The sequence below is a fragment of the Cervus elaphus genome, chromosome 10 (genome assembly GCF_910594005.1).
Source record: "Cervus elaphus chromosome 10, mCerEla1.1, whole genome shotgun sequence".
NCBI classification, from domain to species: domain Eukaryota; kingdom Metazoa; phylum Chordata; class Mammalia; order Artiodactyla; family Cervidae; genus Cervus; species Cervus elaphus.
The window spans coordinates 19,686,968-19,698,415 of record NC_057824.1 but is presented as its reverse complement, the minus strand read 5'-3'; the positions used below and the strand labels follow the sequence as shown (position 1 = coordinate 19,698,415).

Sequence of the window (11,448 nt, the reverse complement as noted above, 5' to 3'; positions counted from 1 at the left end):
GCGCGCGGCGCGGGTCGCGACCGCTGGGCCGAGGCGGTCACTACCAGGCGTGCGGAGCGCCAGGTCCCCCAGTCCCGGGGCGCGCAGTCCGCTCCTCCGCACTCCGCCCGGGAGGAGGCTCGGAGTTCTCGCGCTCCGGGCGCAGGGGCGGGGCGCGCGGCCGTCCCCCTCCAGATGCGGGGTGCCCCGCTGGCTCCTTCCTCCTCCCCTGCCCCGGAGCTGCGCGCGCGTGGGTCTGGCCGCGGCCGCCGCCTCCGCCGACCGCGGGCTGGTAGAGCGCCCCCGCCCCGCCGCCGGGGCCGCCGGGGGCCGGGGTGAAGCGGGAGGGATTCCCCTCGGCGAGTTCGGGCTTCCCCACCCGGCGCGGACCCCGGGTTCCGTACGCCGCCGACGCCGCCGAGGCTGGAGCACCACTTCCAGGCAGCGTAGCCTGTGCCTCCGGCTCCGGCTAGAGGAGGCGGTGGCGGCGCGTCTCGCACAGGGACTGGAAAGGAGGTGACCTTCAAACCCCGCGCTCGGGGAGACCGGGAGGAGGGCTGGGGTGACGGAGGGGAGCGGTGTGCACCGGGTTGGCCCGCGAGAGCGCCGGCAGGCGGGCGGCAGAGAGTCAAGAGGAGAGCTTCAAATAAAAATATGGATTAGGAAATAAACAAAGGAGGGCGAGAGAGCGAGCGAGAAAAATGTGTGCATATGTGTGTGCGTGTGCGCGCGTGTGTGTGTGTGCGTGTGTATGTGTGTGTGAGCGCGCGCGACAGGCGCCAAGCGGCTGCGGAGCCAAAAATAAGCCCGAGCGCGCGGGAGCGCCCCCTCCCCGGTCCCCTCGCCCGCCGCGGCGGCGGTCAAGCTTGCAGACCCGGATTCCAGCGGGCCGGTGGAGACGCGTGCTACCCAGGGCCTCGGACTCCTGGGGTGAAGGGGTGAGAGTTGGAAGTGGGGTCCTGAGCCTGGGTCTTTGGCATCCCCCAGTCCTGGTCCCAAAGTGGGCTCACTCACAGCACCAGCGCCCCTCTCCACCCCTGCCTATCGGGGAGAGTGCACGGATCCCCTACGGAAATGCTAAGTGGAGGAGGTGTCTTGCCCCATTCGCTTCTGGTCTGGGAAATTTTGAGGCCGGGGAGAGATGGAGCCAGATCCGAGATGCTTGAATTTATCCAGGCCCCACGGACACCAGGCAAGCAGTGGGTGTGCGCTGGCCTGGGCCACCCCTCCCTGGCCTCTTACTGGCCCCTCGTCCTGCTCTAGAGGGGTCGTCCAGAGACTGCTCTCTCAGCAGTTGCCTGTCCCAAGCCCTGGGACGCCTCCGTTAGTGCTCCCTCTCAGCGAGCGCTCACTATCACCACATACTATCCGAGGTATTGACACTGAACTTTCTCAACACCTAGATGAAGTAGGTGCGGCGGGCCTGCCCATCTCACAGAGGAGAAAACAGGCTTAGAGGGGCTAAGGCGGCAGTGCTGCTTCTTTCCTGAGCTGACCCTGGACTCACAGAGCCAGACCTTCAGATTTTTGCTTTTTGATAAACACCTAAAATGGTGATCAAATTGTACAGGAGAGTTAGAAGTACACAAAGTTATAGTTTGCCCAAGGTCACAGAACTGGCAAGAACCCCAGCATTTGGGCAAGACCACTGCACCACACTGCCTTCTGAGGGGCAGATGGGATGAGGCAAGTCCAGGTCCCAGCCTTGAGCACCCACGTGGAGGCTCACCGTTCATCTTCCTGCTCTATCCTGTGATTATTTTGCACTTGAACCATGGCTCCTCTCCAAGTAGAACTAACTGGAAGATCTCCAAAAGCAGGGACCATGTTACATGTATTGCTTTGTATCATGTGTATTTCCTAAGTGGCTACCACATAGTAGACTTGTCAGAGTTACCCTGAAATCCTGTCTGGCTAGGATTTCTTCTGACATTAGAATAAAATAAAGAAAGGGAGCTTCTACCTACAACTGAATTTTTTGAAAAAGCAACAAAAATAACTTTGCAAAATCCAGAAAGACATCATTCTCATTGCCCTAGTAGGTGATTTTGCGATTCTGGTTGGTTTTACTATATGCATCCTGAGGACTCTCTTTGATGAGAATGTATTTGTATATAAACAACTTTTTTTTTCTTTATACTATACTAGTTTCTTATCCGTTAGTGATAGCACAATGAAGCCGTAAATCTGGCTTAGTAACACCATAATCATTTTCCCCAGAAACTGTTTACAATGGGAAAACCACCGAATTTCAATGTAATTGTCTAGCCGTGCAGGGAGATGAGATGGGTTGTAAAAGAGGTATTCTCAATTTAAAAGCAAATTATCAATAATGAGAGAAGAAATAAATGGCAGTTAATGGGAAGTTCTGTTGAAATATAATGTTTTGTGCAAATGCACCAAGAGGAATTGTTTCTCCATTGCTCCTTCATTTTTATTGCAGAAGGCAGAAACACTGGCTTTTGTTTCATTAAAACAGGTGATCTCTGGATGCTTTATTACTTTTTAATATATATTTTTCCCTTGGAAATGAAATAAAACATTTGCAACTATCTCCAAATCAAGGTCAGTCTGAGTCGACTCCAACTTATTTATTTTGGAGTAGAAATAAGCTTAGGTGTATTAGCGATGAGTGTCAGGAATGACTCACTGGTGCTGTGTTGCTACATGGCTTACGAAAGCTTAATATGAGTGGGCAGACATTCATTACAATTTAAAACAAAATTTGAGTAAAGATCAATATAGCATGCTATTATGCTATTCATCCGAAAAGTATTCAGTTTCTTTTTCACCGTGACCTTTCCATTCCAGGAAAAACCAGAAAAATTCTTGAGTTTTTCTGTCATTTTTCCACGTTGAGCCACTTCTAAGTAATGAGAGGTGCTGAAGTAAACAGCTCCTAACGCATCTGAGGGTGGAGGAATGCCCAGCTCTGGGGAAGAACTTGGAGCCTTTGGCTCCTCCTACTGGACGTGAAAGATACTTTGCAATTTGTATTGTAAGCAGATGTCAAAAAGGTGTCATCCACAAACAGGTAGGCAAGAACGACACTGTGCCCTCATGCCTGGCTGAGAGTATATTGTGCTACGCTGTGCTAAGTCCCTCCAGTCACGTCCACCTCTTTGTGACCCCGTGGGCCGCAGCCCACCAGGCTCCTCTGTCCACAGGATTCTCCAGGCAAGAATACTGGAGTGGGTTGCCATGCCCTCCTCCAGGGCATCTTCCCGACCCAGGGATAAACCTGCATCTCTTATGTCTCCTGCATTGGCAGACAGGTTCTTTACCACTAGCACCACCTGGGAAGCCCTGAGAATATATTAAGCCTACTCAAAAAGTTCAAGATCTACTTAGAATGTAAGTGTCATCATTTCACTTTCAAACTTAAGATCTTCTCCTGGTTCCTCACTGCCCCCCAAAATAAAGTCTAAAGTCTTCTGCATGAGTTTCAAGTGCCTCAATTTTCTGGCTCTTATTTACGTGGACCCTATGGTCCAGAGGTGAACTTCTGTTGCTTGTCCCCAATCCTTTGCAAATACTGTTCCTCCAACATGGACTACTCCCACTGACTCTCTTTTCCTGGATAATTTCTGTTTATCTTTTAGATCTCTACTTGGACATCACTTCTCACTGCCAGCCCTCACCCCACACACAAGATACGGCAGCGTCTCTCATTGGAACTCTTTGAGCACCTCTCCATACGTTTATCTTACCATCTGCCTCTGCTTATTGTAAATTTTCACTTCCATTAGACAGAAGGGTCCTTGATGTCAAGGACTTTTTCTCAGTGCACGGGGCCAAACACACAACAAGCTCCACAAATGTTGGTGAACCTTCCTTCTCCATTCCAGTCACCACTGTGGGCATTTCTGCCAACCTGCTCATCCATTCAGTCAATCCTCCTTTCTGCCACCAAACCTGTATTTTACTAGAGGCTAGTCTCTCATGTCTCATTTAGTCTACAAATTAGACACAGTCTCTGCACTCAAGAAGCTTATAATCTACTCAGCCATAAAAACAGAATGAAATGATGCCATTTGCCGCAACATGGATGGACCTAGCAATTATCATACTAAGTGAAGTAAATCAGAAAGAAAAAGACAAATACTATATGATATCACTTTTATGTAGAATCCAAAATACAACACAAATGAACTTATCTATGAAACAGGCTCAAAGACCTAGACAACAGACTTTTGGTTACCAAGGGGGAGGAGGATAGGGAAAGCATGGATTGGGAATTTGGGATTAGCAGATGCAAACTATCGTTTTAGGACATATAAACAACAAGGGCCTACTGCATAGCACAGGGAACTATCCTCAGTGCTCTGTAACAAATTGTAGTGAAAAAGAATATATGTGTGTGTATATATGCATAAATGAATCACTTTGCTATACAGCAGAATTTAACAATGTGAATCAACTATACTTCAATAAAATAAATCTTTAAAAAATAAGCTTATAGTCTAACATGATTAATAGGCAGCACATGTAAATGATCTCAAGTGTTTGGAAAGATTTGGGCCAGTACTGAATGGGAGGATGCAACTAGACATGAATGAAAAGGTGAAGGCCAGGCAAAGCTTTCTAGAGGACATCACCTCTAAACACAGACAGACAGTAGGAATTGCCCAAAGAGTTGGATGAAGGACATTCCTGGAGAAGAATACAGCTTGTGAGACTGTCTGAAGCCAAGCAGAGTAGAGCTCCTTCAAGGAGCAACAAACTGGTTCAATATTAACAGAATCATGCTGAGTGCAAGGGTCTGGAGGGTGGTGGGGAAGCGAGACAGGGAACAATGAAGCTGAAGCGCAGACGAGGGAAAGCCCATGAAGACCCCTGAACTGAAACAAATGGTGTGCTTGCTGTACCCCCAAGGCAGCTTTTGACAGGATGACTCCAAGGCTGGTCAAGCCCCACTATCATATGGTGGCATGTCCTGGACTGCATTTGCCCTCTCTTCCATGACCATTTTCTCATTATTGTCTTATATTTATTTAAGAACTGTTCCAAATGGTCAGTGTGAGCATCCAGCAAATTCTGGGAACTGCTAGGTCACTCCAAAGTGGTCTAGGGCTTCCTGGGAGCTCAGTGGCCAAGAACCTGCCTGCCAATGCAGGAGATATGGGTTCAGTCCCTGGGTTGGGAAGATGCCCTAGAGAAGGAACTGGCAACCCATTCCAGTAGTCTTACCTGGAGGATTCCACAGACAGAGGAGCCTGGCGTGCTACAGTCCATGGGGTCGCAAGAGAGTCAGATATGACTTATCAACTAAACAACAAAAACCACCACCAAAGCAGTCTAGGACTTCTAGGAATGATCGGTGGTATACTAGACAGGATAGGAGAAGGATGAAAAGAGCAAGCTAAAACAAATTGATGCAGCCAAGCACCCTTCTGGGTCTCTTCTTCCCAAAGGACACCTTTCCATCACAGTCACTGAAGGGAGGATGTACAGGTCAAATTTATTTGTGAACGACTCTGATTCAACATAGTGCTTCACACAGACCTAATATTATGTCAGACCAGCCTTGCCCTCAAGTTCTGAATCTTCAGGCTTACCTGAAGGCTTTATCACAGTCCAGGTCAACTAATGAACTAATTAAAACAGTCTGAGGACCACAGGGGGAATGGATTGCACCTTATATTCTCTACTCTTTCCTCAGTCATCGGGCACATGGCAGATACTCAATATACCCTCATTGATTGGTTGAACTCACTCACCATCTATCATGTAGTTCCGGGCCTTGATATTAACTGAGGCATCTGATACTGAGAATGAGCTATCCAGTGACCAGGATTGAACTCTCTTCTTCTTACAAACTTTCACACTCTGTTTAAACATGTCTTGGAAATAGTAAACATGATGGTTTCTCCATGTCTCTTGGGTACATCCCTTTTCCTCCCTTGCCTACATCCCCCAAATAAAAATGAAGACAGCCATAATGGTAAAAAAAAAAACATAGTAAACAACCGTGAGGACATTTGTTTATTGCTATAAACAAATATAAGAATAGAAATAGTGCTCGCTTCGGCAGTACATATACTAAAATTGGAACGATACAGAGAAGATTAGCATGGCCCCTGCGCAAGGATGACACGCAAATTCGTGAAGCATTCCATATTTAAAAAAAAAAAAGAAGAAAAAAAAAGAATAGAAATAAAAAATAACAATCATGTGACATCTACGGCATAAGCTCTTTAGTTGTATTATCTCATTTAATCCTCACACTATAACTCTAGGTATAAGTATTATTAGGGTTTCCTTTATAAAGATAAGAAAATGAAAGTATTAGTCACTCAGTTGTATCTGACTCTTTGTGACCCACTGACTGTAGCCCTCAAGGCTCCTCTGTCCATGGAATTCTCCAGGCAAGAATACTGGAATTTCCTTCTTCGAAGGGTCTTCCTGATACAGGGATCGAACCCACACCTCGTCTCTCACATTGCAGGCAGATTCTTTACTGTTCGCACCACCAGGGAAGCCCATAGATAAGAAAATCAAAACTTAACAGGAAGAGGTTCAGTCACTCGGCCAAGTCCACAGAGACACTGAACGGTGAGGCCAGGACTCAAAGCTAAGTCTGTTTTGTGGCAGAATTGAGTTCATGAAGCATACATCATGATGCATCTTGTCTTTCTGTATTCGAGGGCTCATGCTCCATGTAGGCAGGCTTACAACCACATCAGTGATTTATGTTCATGAACATAGACATGCCTAGTCCATTTGTCTTGGAATAACAAAAATAAACAGGGAGGTCCGATGATCTGTAGCAACAAAGGGGGCCTGCTTATATAAAAAGCATTTTGGAAACAAATATTTTGAGTGTGATCAGAATAAGGTGAACAAAGAATCCCTAACACTTGGCCGGTAATGAGTAGACACTAAGCTACGTCTTTGGTTTAGCGCAAGCTAGTTTATGTGCCATTTAGTATATCTTTAAAAAAATATATACGTTCAGGTTCTTCCCTGGTGGTCCAGTGTTTAAGAATCTGCCTTGCAATGCAGGGGAGGCGGGTCCAATTTCTGGGAGGGGAACTAAGATCCCAGGTGCCCCAGAGCAGCTAAGCCTGAGCACCACAACGAGAGAGTCGATCACCGCAATGAAAGAGCCCTCATGACGCCATGAAGATCCGTGAGCTGCACCAAAGACCCAACACAGCCAAAGAAATGCATTTTTGAAGAAAAGACACATACTTTCACACACCTTTAAGACATAAGTGGATAAAGCTCTGGAGTAAGTCTATTTTCATAATCTGAATCTACCACCTAACAGCAATTCGAACCAAGCAACATGTTTTTAAACATTACGATCCTCCACTTCCTGTTTGTAAAACAGGGGTGAGGATGGTGATGATGAAGATGATAATGGTAACGTAACTAATGTGATAACAGTTACTGTTCGTACAGAGGACTCTGCAGTGGACTCCCATCCCCAAGCATGCTAATTCTGACCTCCTCATATGTGACTAGTGTAGGACTTATCCTAAGGTCCATGTTATCTGATTCAAGAAAAGGTGATCAACATGCTAATGGAAAACATTTTGACCCAACTGAAAGCCACAGGAAAAGACTCTTTCTTTTTCTTCTCCCTCCGAATGTTTCCTTGTATATCTATAACCTCTGGGTCTGCCACAGATAATCTTATGATCACCTAGAGAATGACAGAGCAGGGAGAAATAAAGAACTAGTGACTCCTTTGAGGTTACAGAGCTGCTAAATCAACCAAAACTGCCCCACCACTGCATTCCCTGTCCCCTGTGAAGATACACCCCTTATTGCAAAAGCCTATTTAAGTTGACATGTGGCTTAAAAGCAGGCTTTCTCAAACTTTGCACCTGTGACACTTTGGACCACATAGCCTTTTGAGGGGAAGGGGGCTACCATGCCCTGTAGGCTGTCTCACAGCATCTTTGGCCTCCCCCGACTCAATGCTAGTGGCACCCCTGACTGCTCCCCAAAACTGTGATAACCAAAAACATCTCCAGACATTTCCCTGTGATCTCTGCAGGGCAAAACTGCTCCAAGTGAGAAGCAATGGTCCAAAGCACCCTCAACAATATGTTGATAGTATGGTACTAGTGGGCTTCCGGGTGGCTCAGATGGTAAAGAATCCGCCCGCCAACGCAAGAGACATGTTTGATCTTTGGGTCAGGAAGATCCCTTGGAGGGCGAATTGGCAACCCACTCCAGTATTCTTGCCTGGAGGAGCCCATGGACAGAGGGGCCTGGCGGGCTAACAGTCCGTGGGGTCACAAGAGTTGGATACAACTGATACTAGTAGAATCAGTACTTCTGCTAGTAATCCAGTAACAACAATCATATCTATTCAGGTTTACCGTGGATTTACTATAGCTTCACTCATATTCTCATTGAGTTCTCAAAACAATCCATGAACCAGGTTTTATTATTATCCTCATTTTACAGATGCGGAGCCTGGGGTCCAGAGGAAGGAAGTCATTAGTTCACAGTCACCAAGCTAGTAAGTAGTCGGTTCAGGATTCAAAGGCTGCTCAGCATGGACTCCTCTGACTCAAGGTTGTCATGAGAACTGAAGGGAAAGATGCGTGAGGAATCCCTCAGCATCCCTGTGCAGCGCCCAGCACAGCAACCACTCAGAATGCGTGGTGACTTCCACCCGATGGCCCCGCTGCAGGAGCGTCTTTAAGAAATGCGAGGTGATCTTGGCATTTCCGTTGCTTTCCGCAGTTCCAAGTATCTTAGCTCCATTCCTCTAGCTGCTTCATAGTGGCAGAGTGTTCCAGCCAACGCACAGCCTGCCCCGAAGTAATAAAGAGGAAAAAAGCCCTGCAATCCCTGATAACCCAACAAGACAACCTGTGCAGAGCTGACCACAATCTCCTTTTCGCTCCAGCTTTGAAAGTAAGTTCTGCATTTGAGTGGCAGTTAACAAAAACTGCTTGCCAATTGCACTCAGTCACAGACAAAAGTTGAATTGGGAGTTAGATGCCAGTTTTATTCTCCTGCTAGATAAGGTAATAAGAAGTAATTATATACCTGCTTAGGACATGAGGGGGAAAAGAGGGGGAAATTAAAAACAGTTCTGAGAACTTTATGCTAGGCCTCAGATATCACACCTAACCTCAGAGAAGCCCCATGAAGCAGGTAGTATTATTATTTACATCTAACAGATAAAGATACTGAGGTACAGAGAGAAAAAAGCAAATTTTCAAAGCTTATAAACCTAGCAATTTTAAAATTTCATTTTAAATTCTTAAAAGTCCAAGTTCAGGGCTATGCCATCCTTTGCCACACCTCAAAACCTCTCTTTAGGTGTAGAAAGTTCAAAGGCCAATAAGACAGTGGTTTAGTCACTAAATGGTATACGACTCTCTGTGAGCCCATGGACTGTAGCCCGCCAGGTTCCTCTGTCCATGGGATTTCCCAGGCAAGAACACTGGAGTGGGTTGCCATTTTCTTCTCCAGGAGATCTTAATGAGATGATAAAATCATATACATATTTTAAAGTCCTACTAAAAACACTGTAAAAAATTAGAAACTGTGCTTTGAGGAGTTCCACTAAAGTCAACCACGAAGGTTGAAAGTGAGCTTTCTAAAGAAAAATATAAGTTGTAAGTCAATGAGGTGTAAATAGTTAATGAATTTATAATCAGAACATAAATAGTTTTGCTTTAATGTACTAACACCTCAGGGGGAAAAAATGTTCCACATATTAGCAGCCAGAGTATTGACAATCGATTTCTTTCAAATGCACTTACTTTATTTTAAGTCCTCATCATTTTATTACAAATGGATAAGTAAAGATATTTAAGCCATTTACAATGAAATATGCAACCTTACAGGGAAGAATATGCATTTGCAGTGGTCACCGGTGGTTTATAAATGCTCTGAGCAGTAAAATATCTGTAAATCATGGTCAAAGTATGCATTGTTATACTCTCCATTTGTACATTTGTTATTTCTATTTATTCCATATGCTTAAGAGACACAAACCTCTAAACTTAAAAAAAAAATCACTGGGAATCTCTTTCAAGAACACACACTGGTTAGTATGAGGAAATATGGATTAGTTGATGTTTAGTCGCTAAGTTGTGTCTCCGTTTTCTGACCTTATTATAGCCTGCCAGGCTCCTCTGTTCATGAGATTTCCCAGGCAAACATACAGGAGCGGGTTGCCATTTCTTTCTCCAGGGGATCTTCCTGACCCAGAGATAGAACCTGCATCTCCTGCATTGCAGGTGGATTCTTTACCACTGAGCCACCATAGGTCAATGGCTAAACTTTGGGATTCTGGAAGTGAATACACACATATAAAGGACATGCTTTGTGTATCTGGTCAAAAGTGAACTCTCTTCCATAAGGCATATTTCCATACCTCCTCTGATTTTCCCCTACACTGTTACTTTAGGCTTGGTTCGAACAGTCCTGCTATATTAATCTATAGACACTTGGGTGGGTCCCCCCAGAAGCAGACCCTGAGAACAGTATTTGTGTGTAAGTATTATTTGGGAGGTGAACCTTAGAAACGATGGCAAGCCAGTGGGGAAGGAAGCTCAGGAGGGGCAGGAGCTAACAGTAAGTGTGTGGTCAGCCAAGCTGATAAGCCAGGGATTCATTCTACTAAAACTTCTGGAAGCCAGGGTACAACATGCCCCATAAAGTTAAGCCACCCAGGGGTGAGGAAGCTTGAGTATTTATACACTGATCCCCAACAGTCAGTGGTTACGGGTTAGTTGTGCATGGGTGGAGGAGGGGAGCAAGAGTGGTACCACAATGCCACTTCCAGCCTTTCCTGGGCATGGGTAGAGTGGAGTCTATTCGTCAGTGAGAGTCCTTAGGCCATGGTGCTGCTGTTCGGAAGTCTGGAATCCATGTGTGGAATGGTAAGCACCTAGGGGTTGATCAAGAGGTGTGGGGCAATGGTAGCATCTACTACGTGGCCAATGTCCTCATGAAGAAAGAAGGGGAAGTGTTGGCTTCCCAGAAGCAGTCAGCAATGCATCCTGGAGAAATGAAAAACCTCTGCCTCTCTCAATGTCTACGACTCTTCACTAACCAAGAGTCCAAACACCCTGTGAGCATCAAACTGAGGTGTAGACAAGAGTTGTCTGAAATGCATATTCACATCCTGGGCACCACCCTGAGATCCTGGTTCAGGAAGTCTTGGATGAGACCAGAGAATCTCAATTTTATATCCTCTATACACACACACACATCATACATTCCTATCATAAGTGTTCCAAGAACCTGATGCAAACATCGCATGTTTAATCCAACAGCAGAATGACTTGTGAATGGGCTTGGAGGTGGTGGAGGGGGGGGAGGAGGTGGCAGTTCAACATTTGTTAAAAGATCTGAGGGCTTTGTGCACAGATATTTTCCTTCTCTTTGAAAACACGATGCTTGCTGTGCTCTCAAACTCGCAGAAGGGAGGTAATTGTTAAGATTCTGAAGCTCTGATCATGCACCACGAATATATTAAAATCTACA

General features: G+C 45.8%; 1 non-coding gene across 1 annotated transcript; it reads left to right on the top strand.

Annotated features, from left to right (window-relative positions):
• Window positions 1-5,997: 5,997 nt before the first annotated feature.
• LOC122702390 lies at window positions 5,998-6,104 on the top strand. Its single transcript, XR_006343249.1, has one exon. It is a non-coding gene; the product is annotated as a U6 spliceosomal RNA (small nuclear RNA).
• The last annotated feature ends 5,344 nt before the right edge of the window (window positions 6,105-11,448 follow it).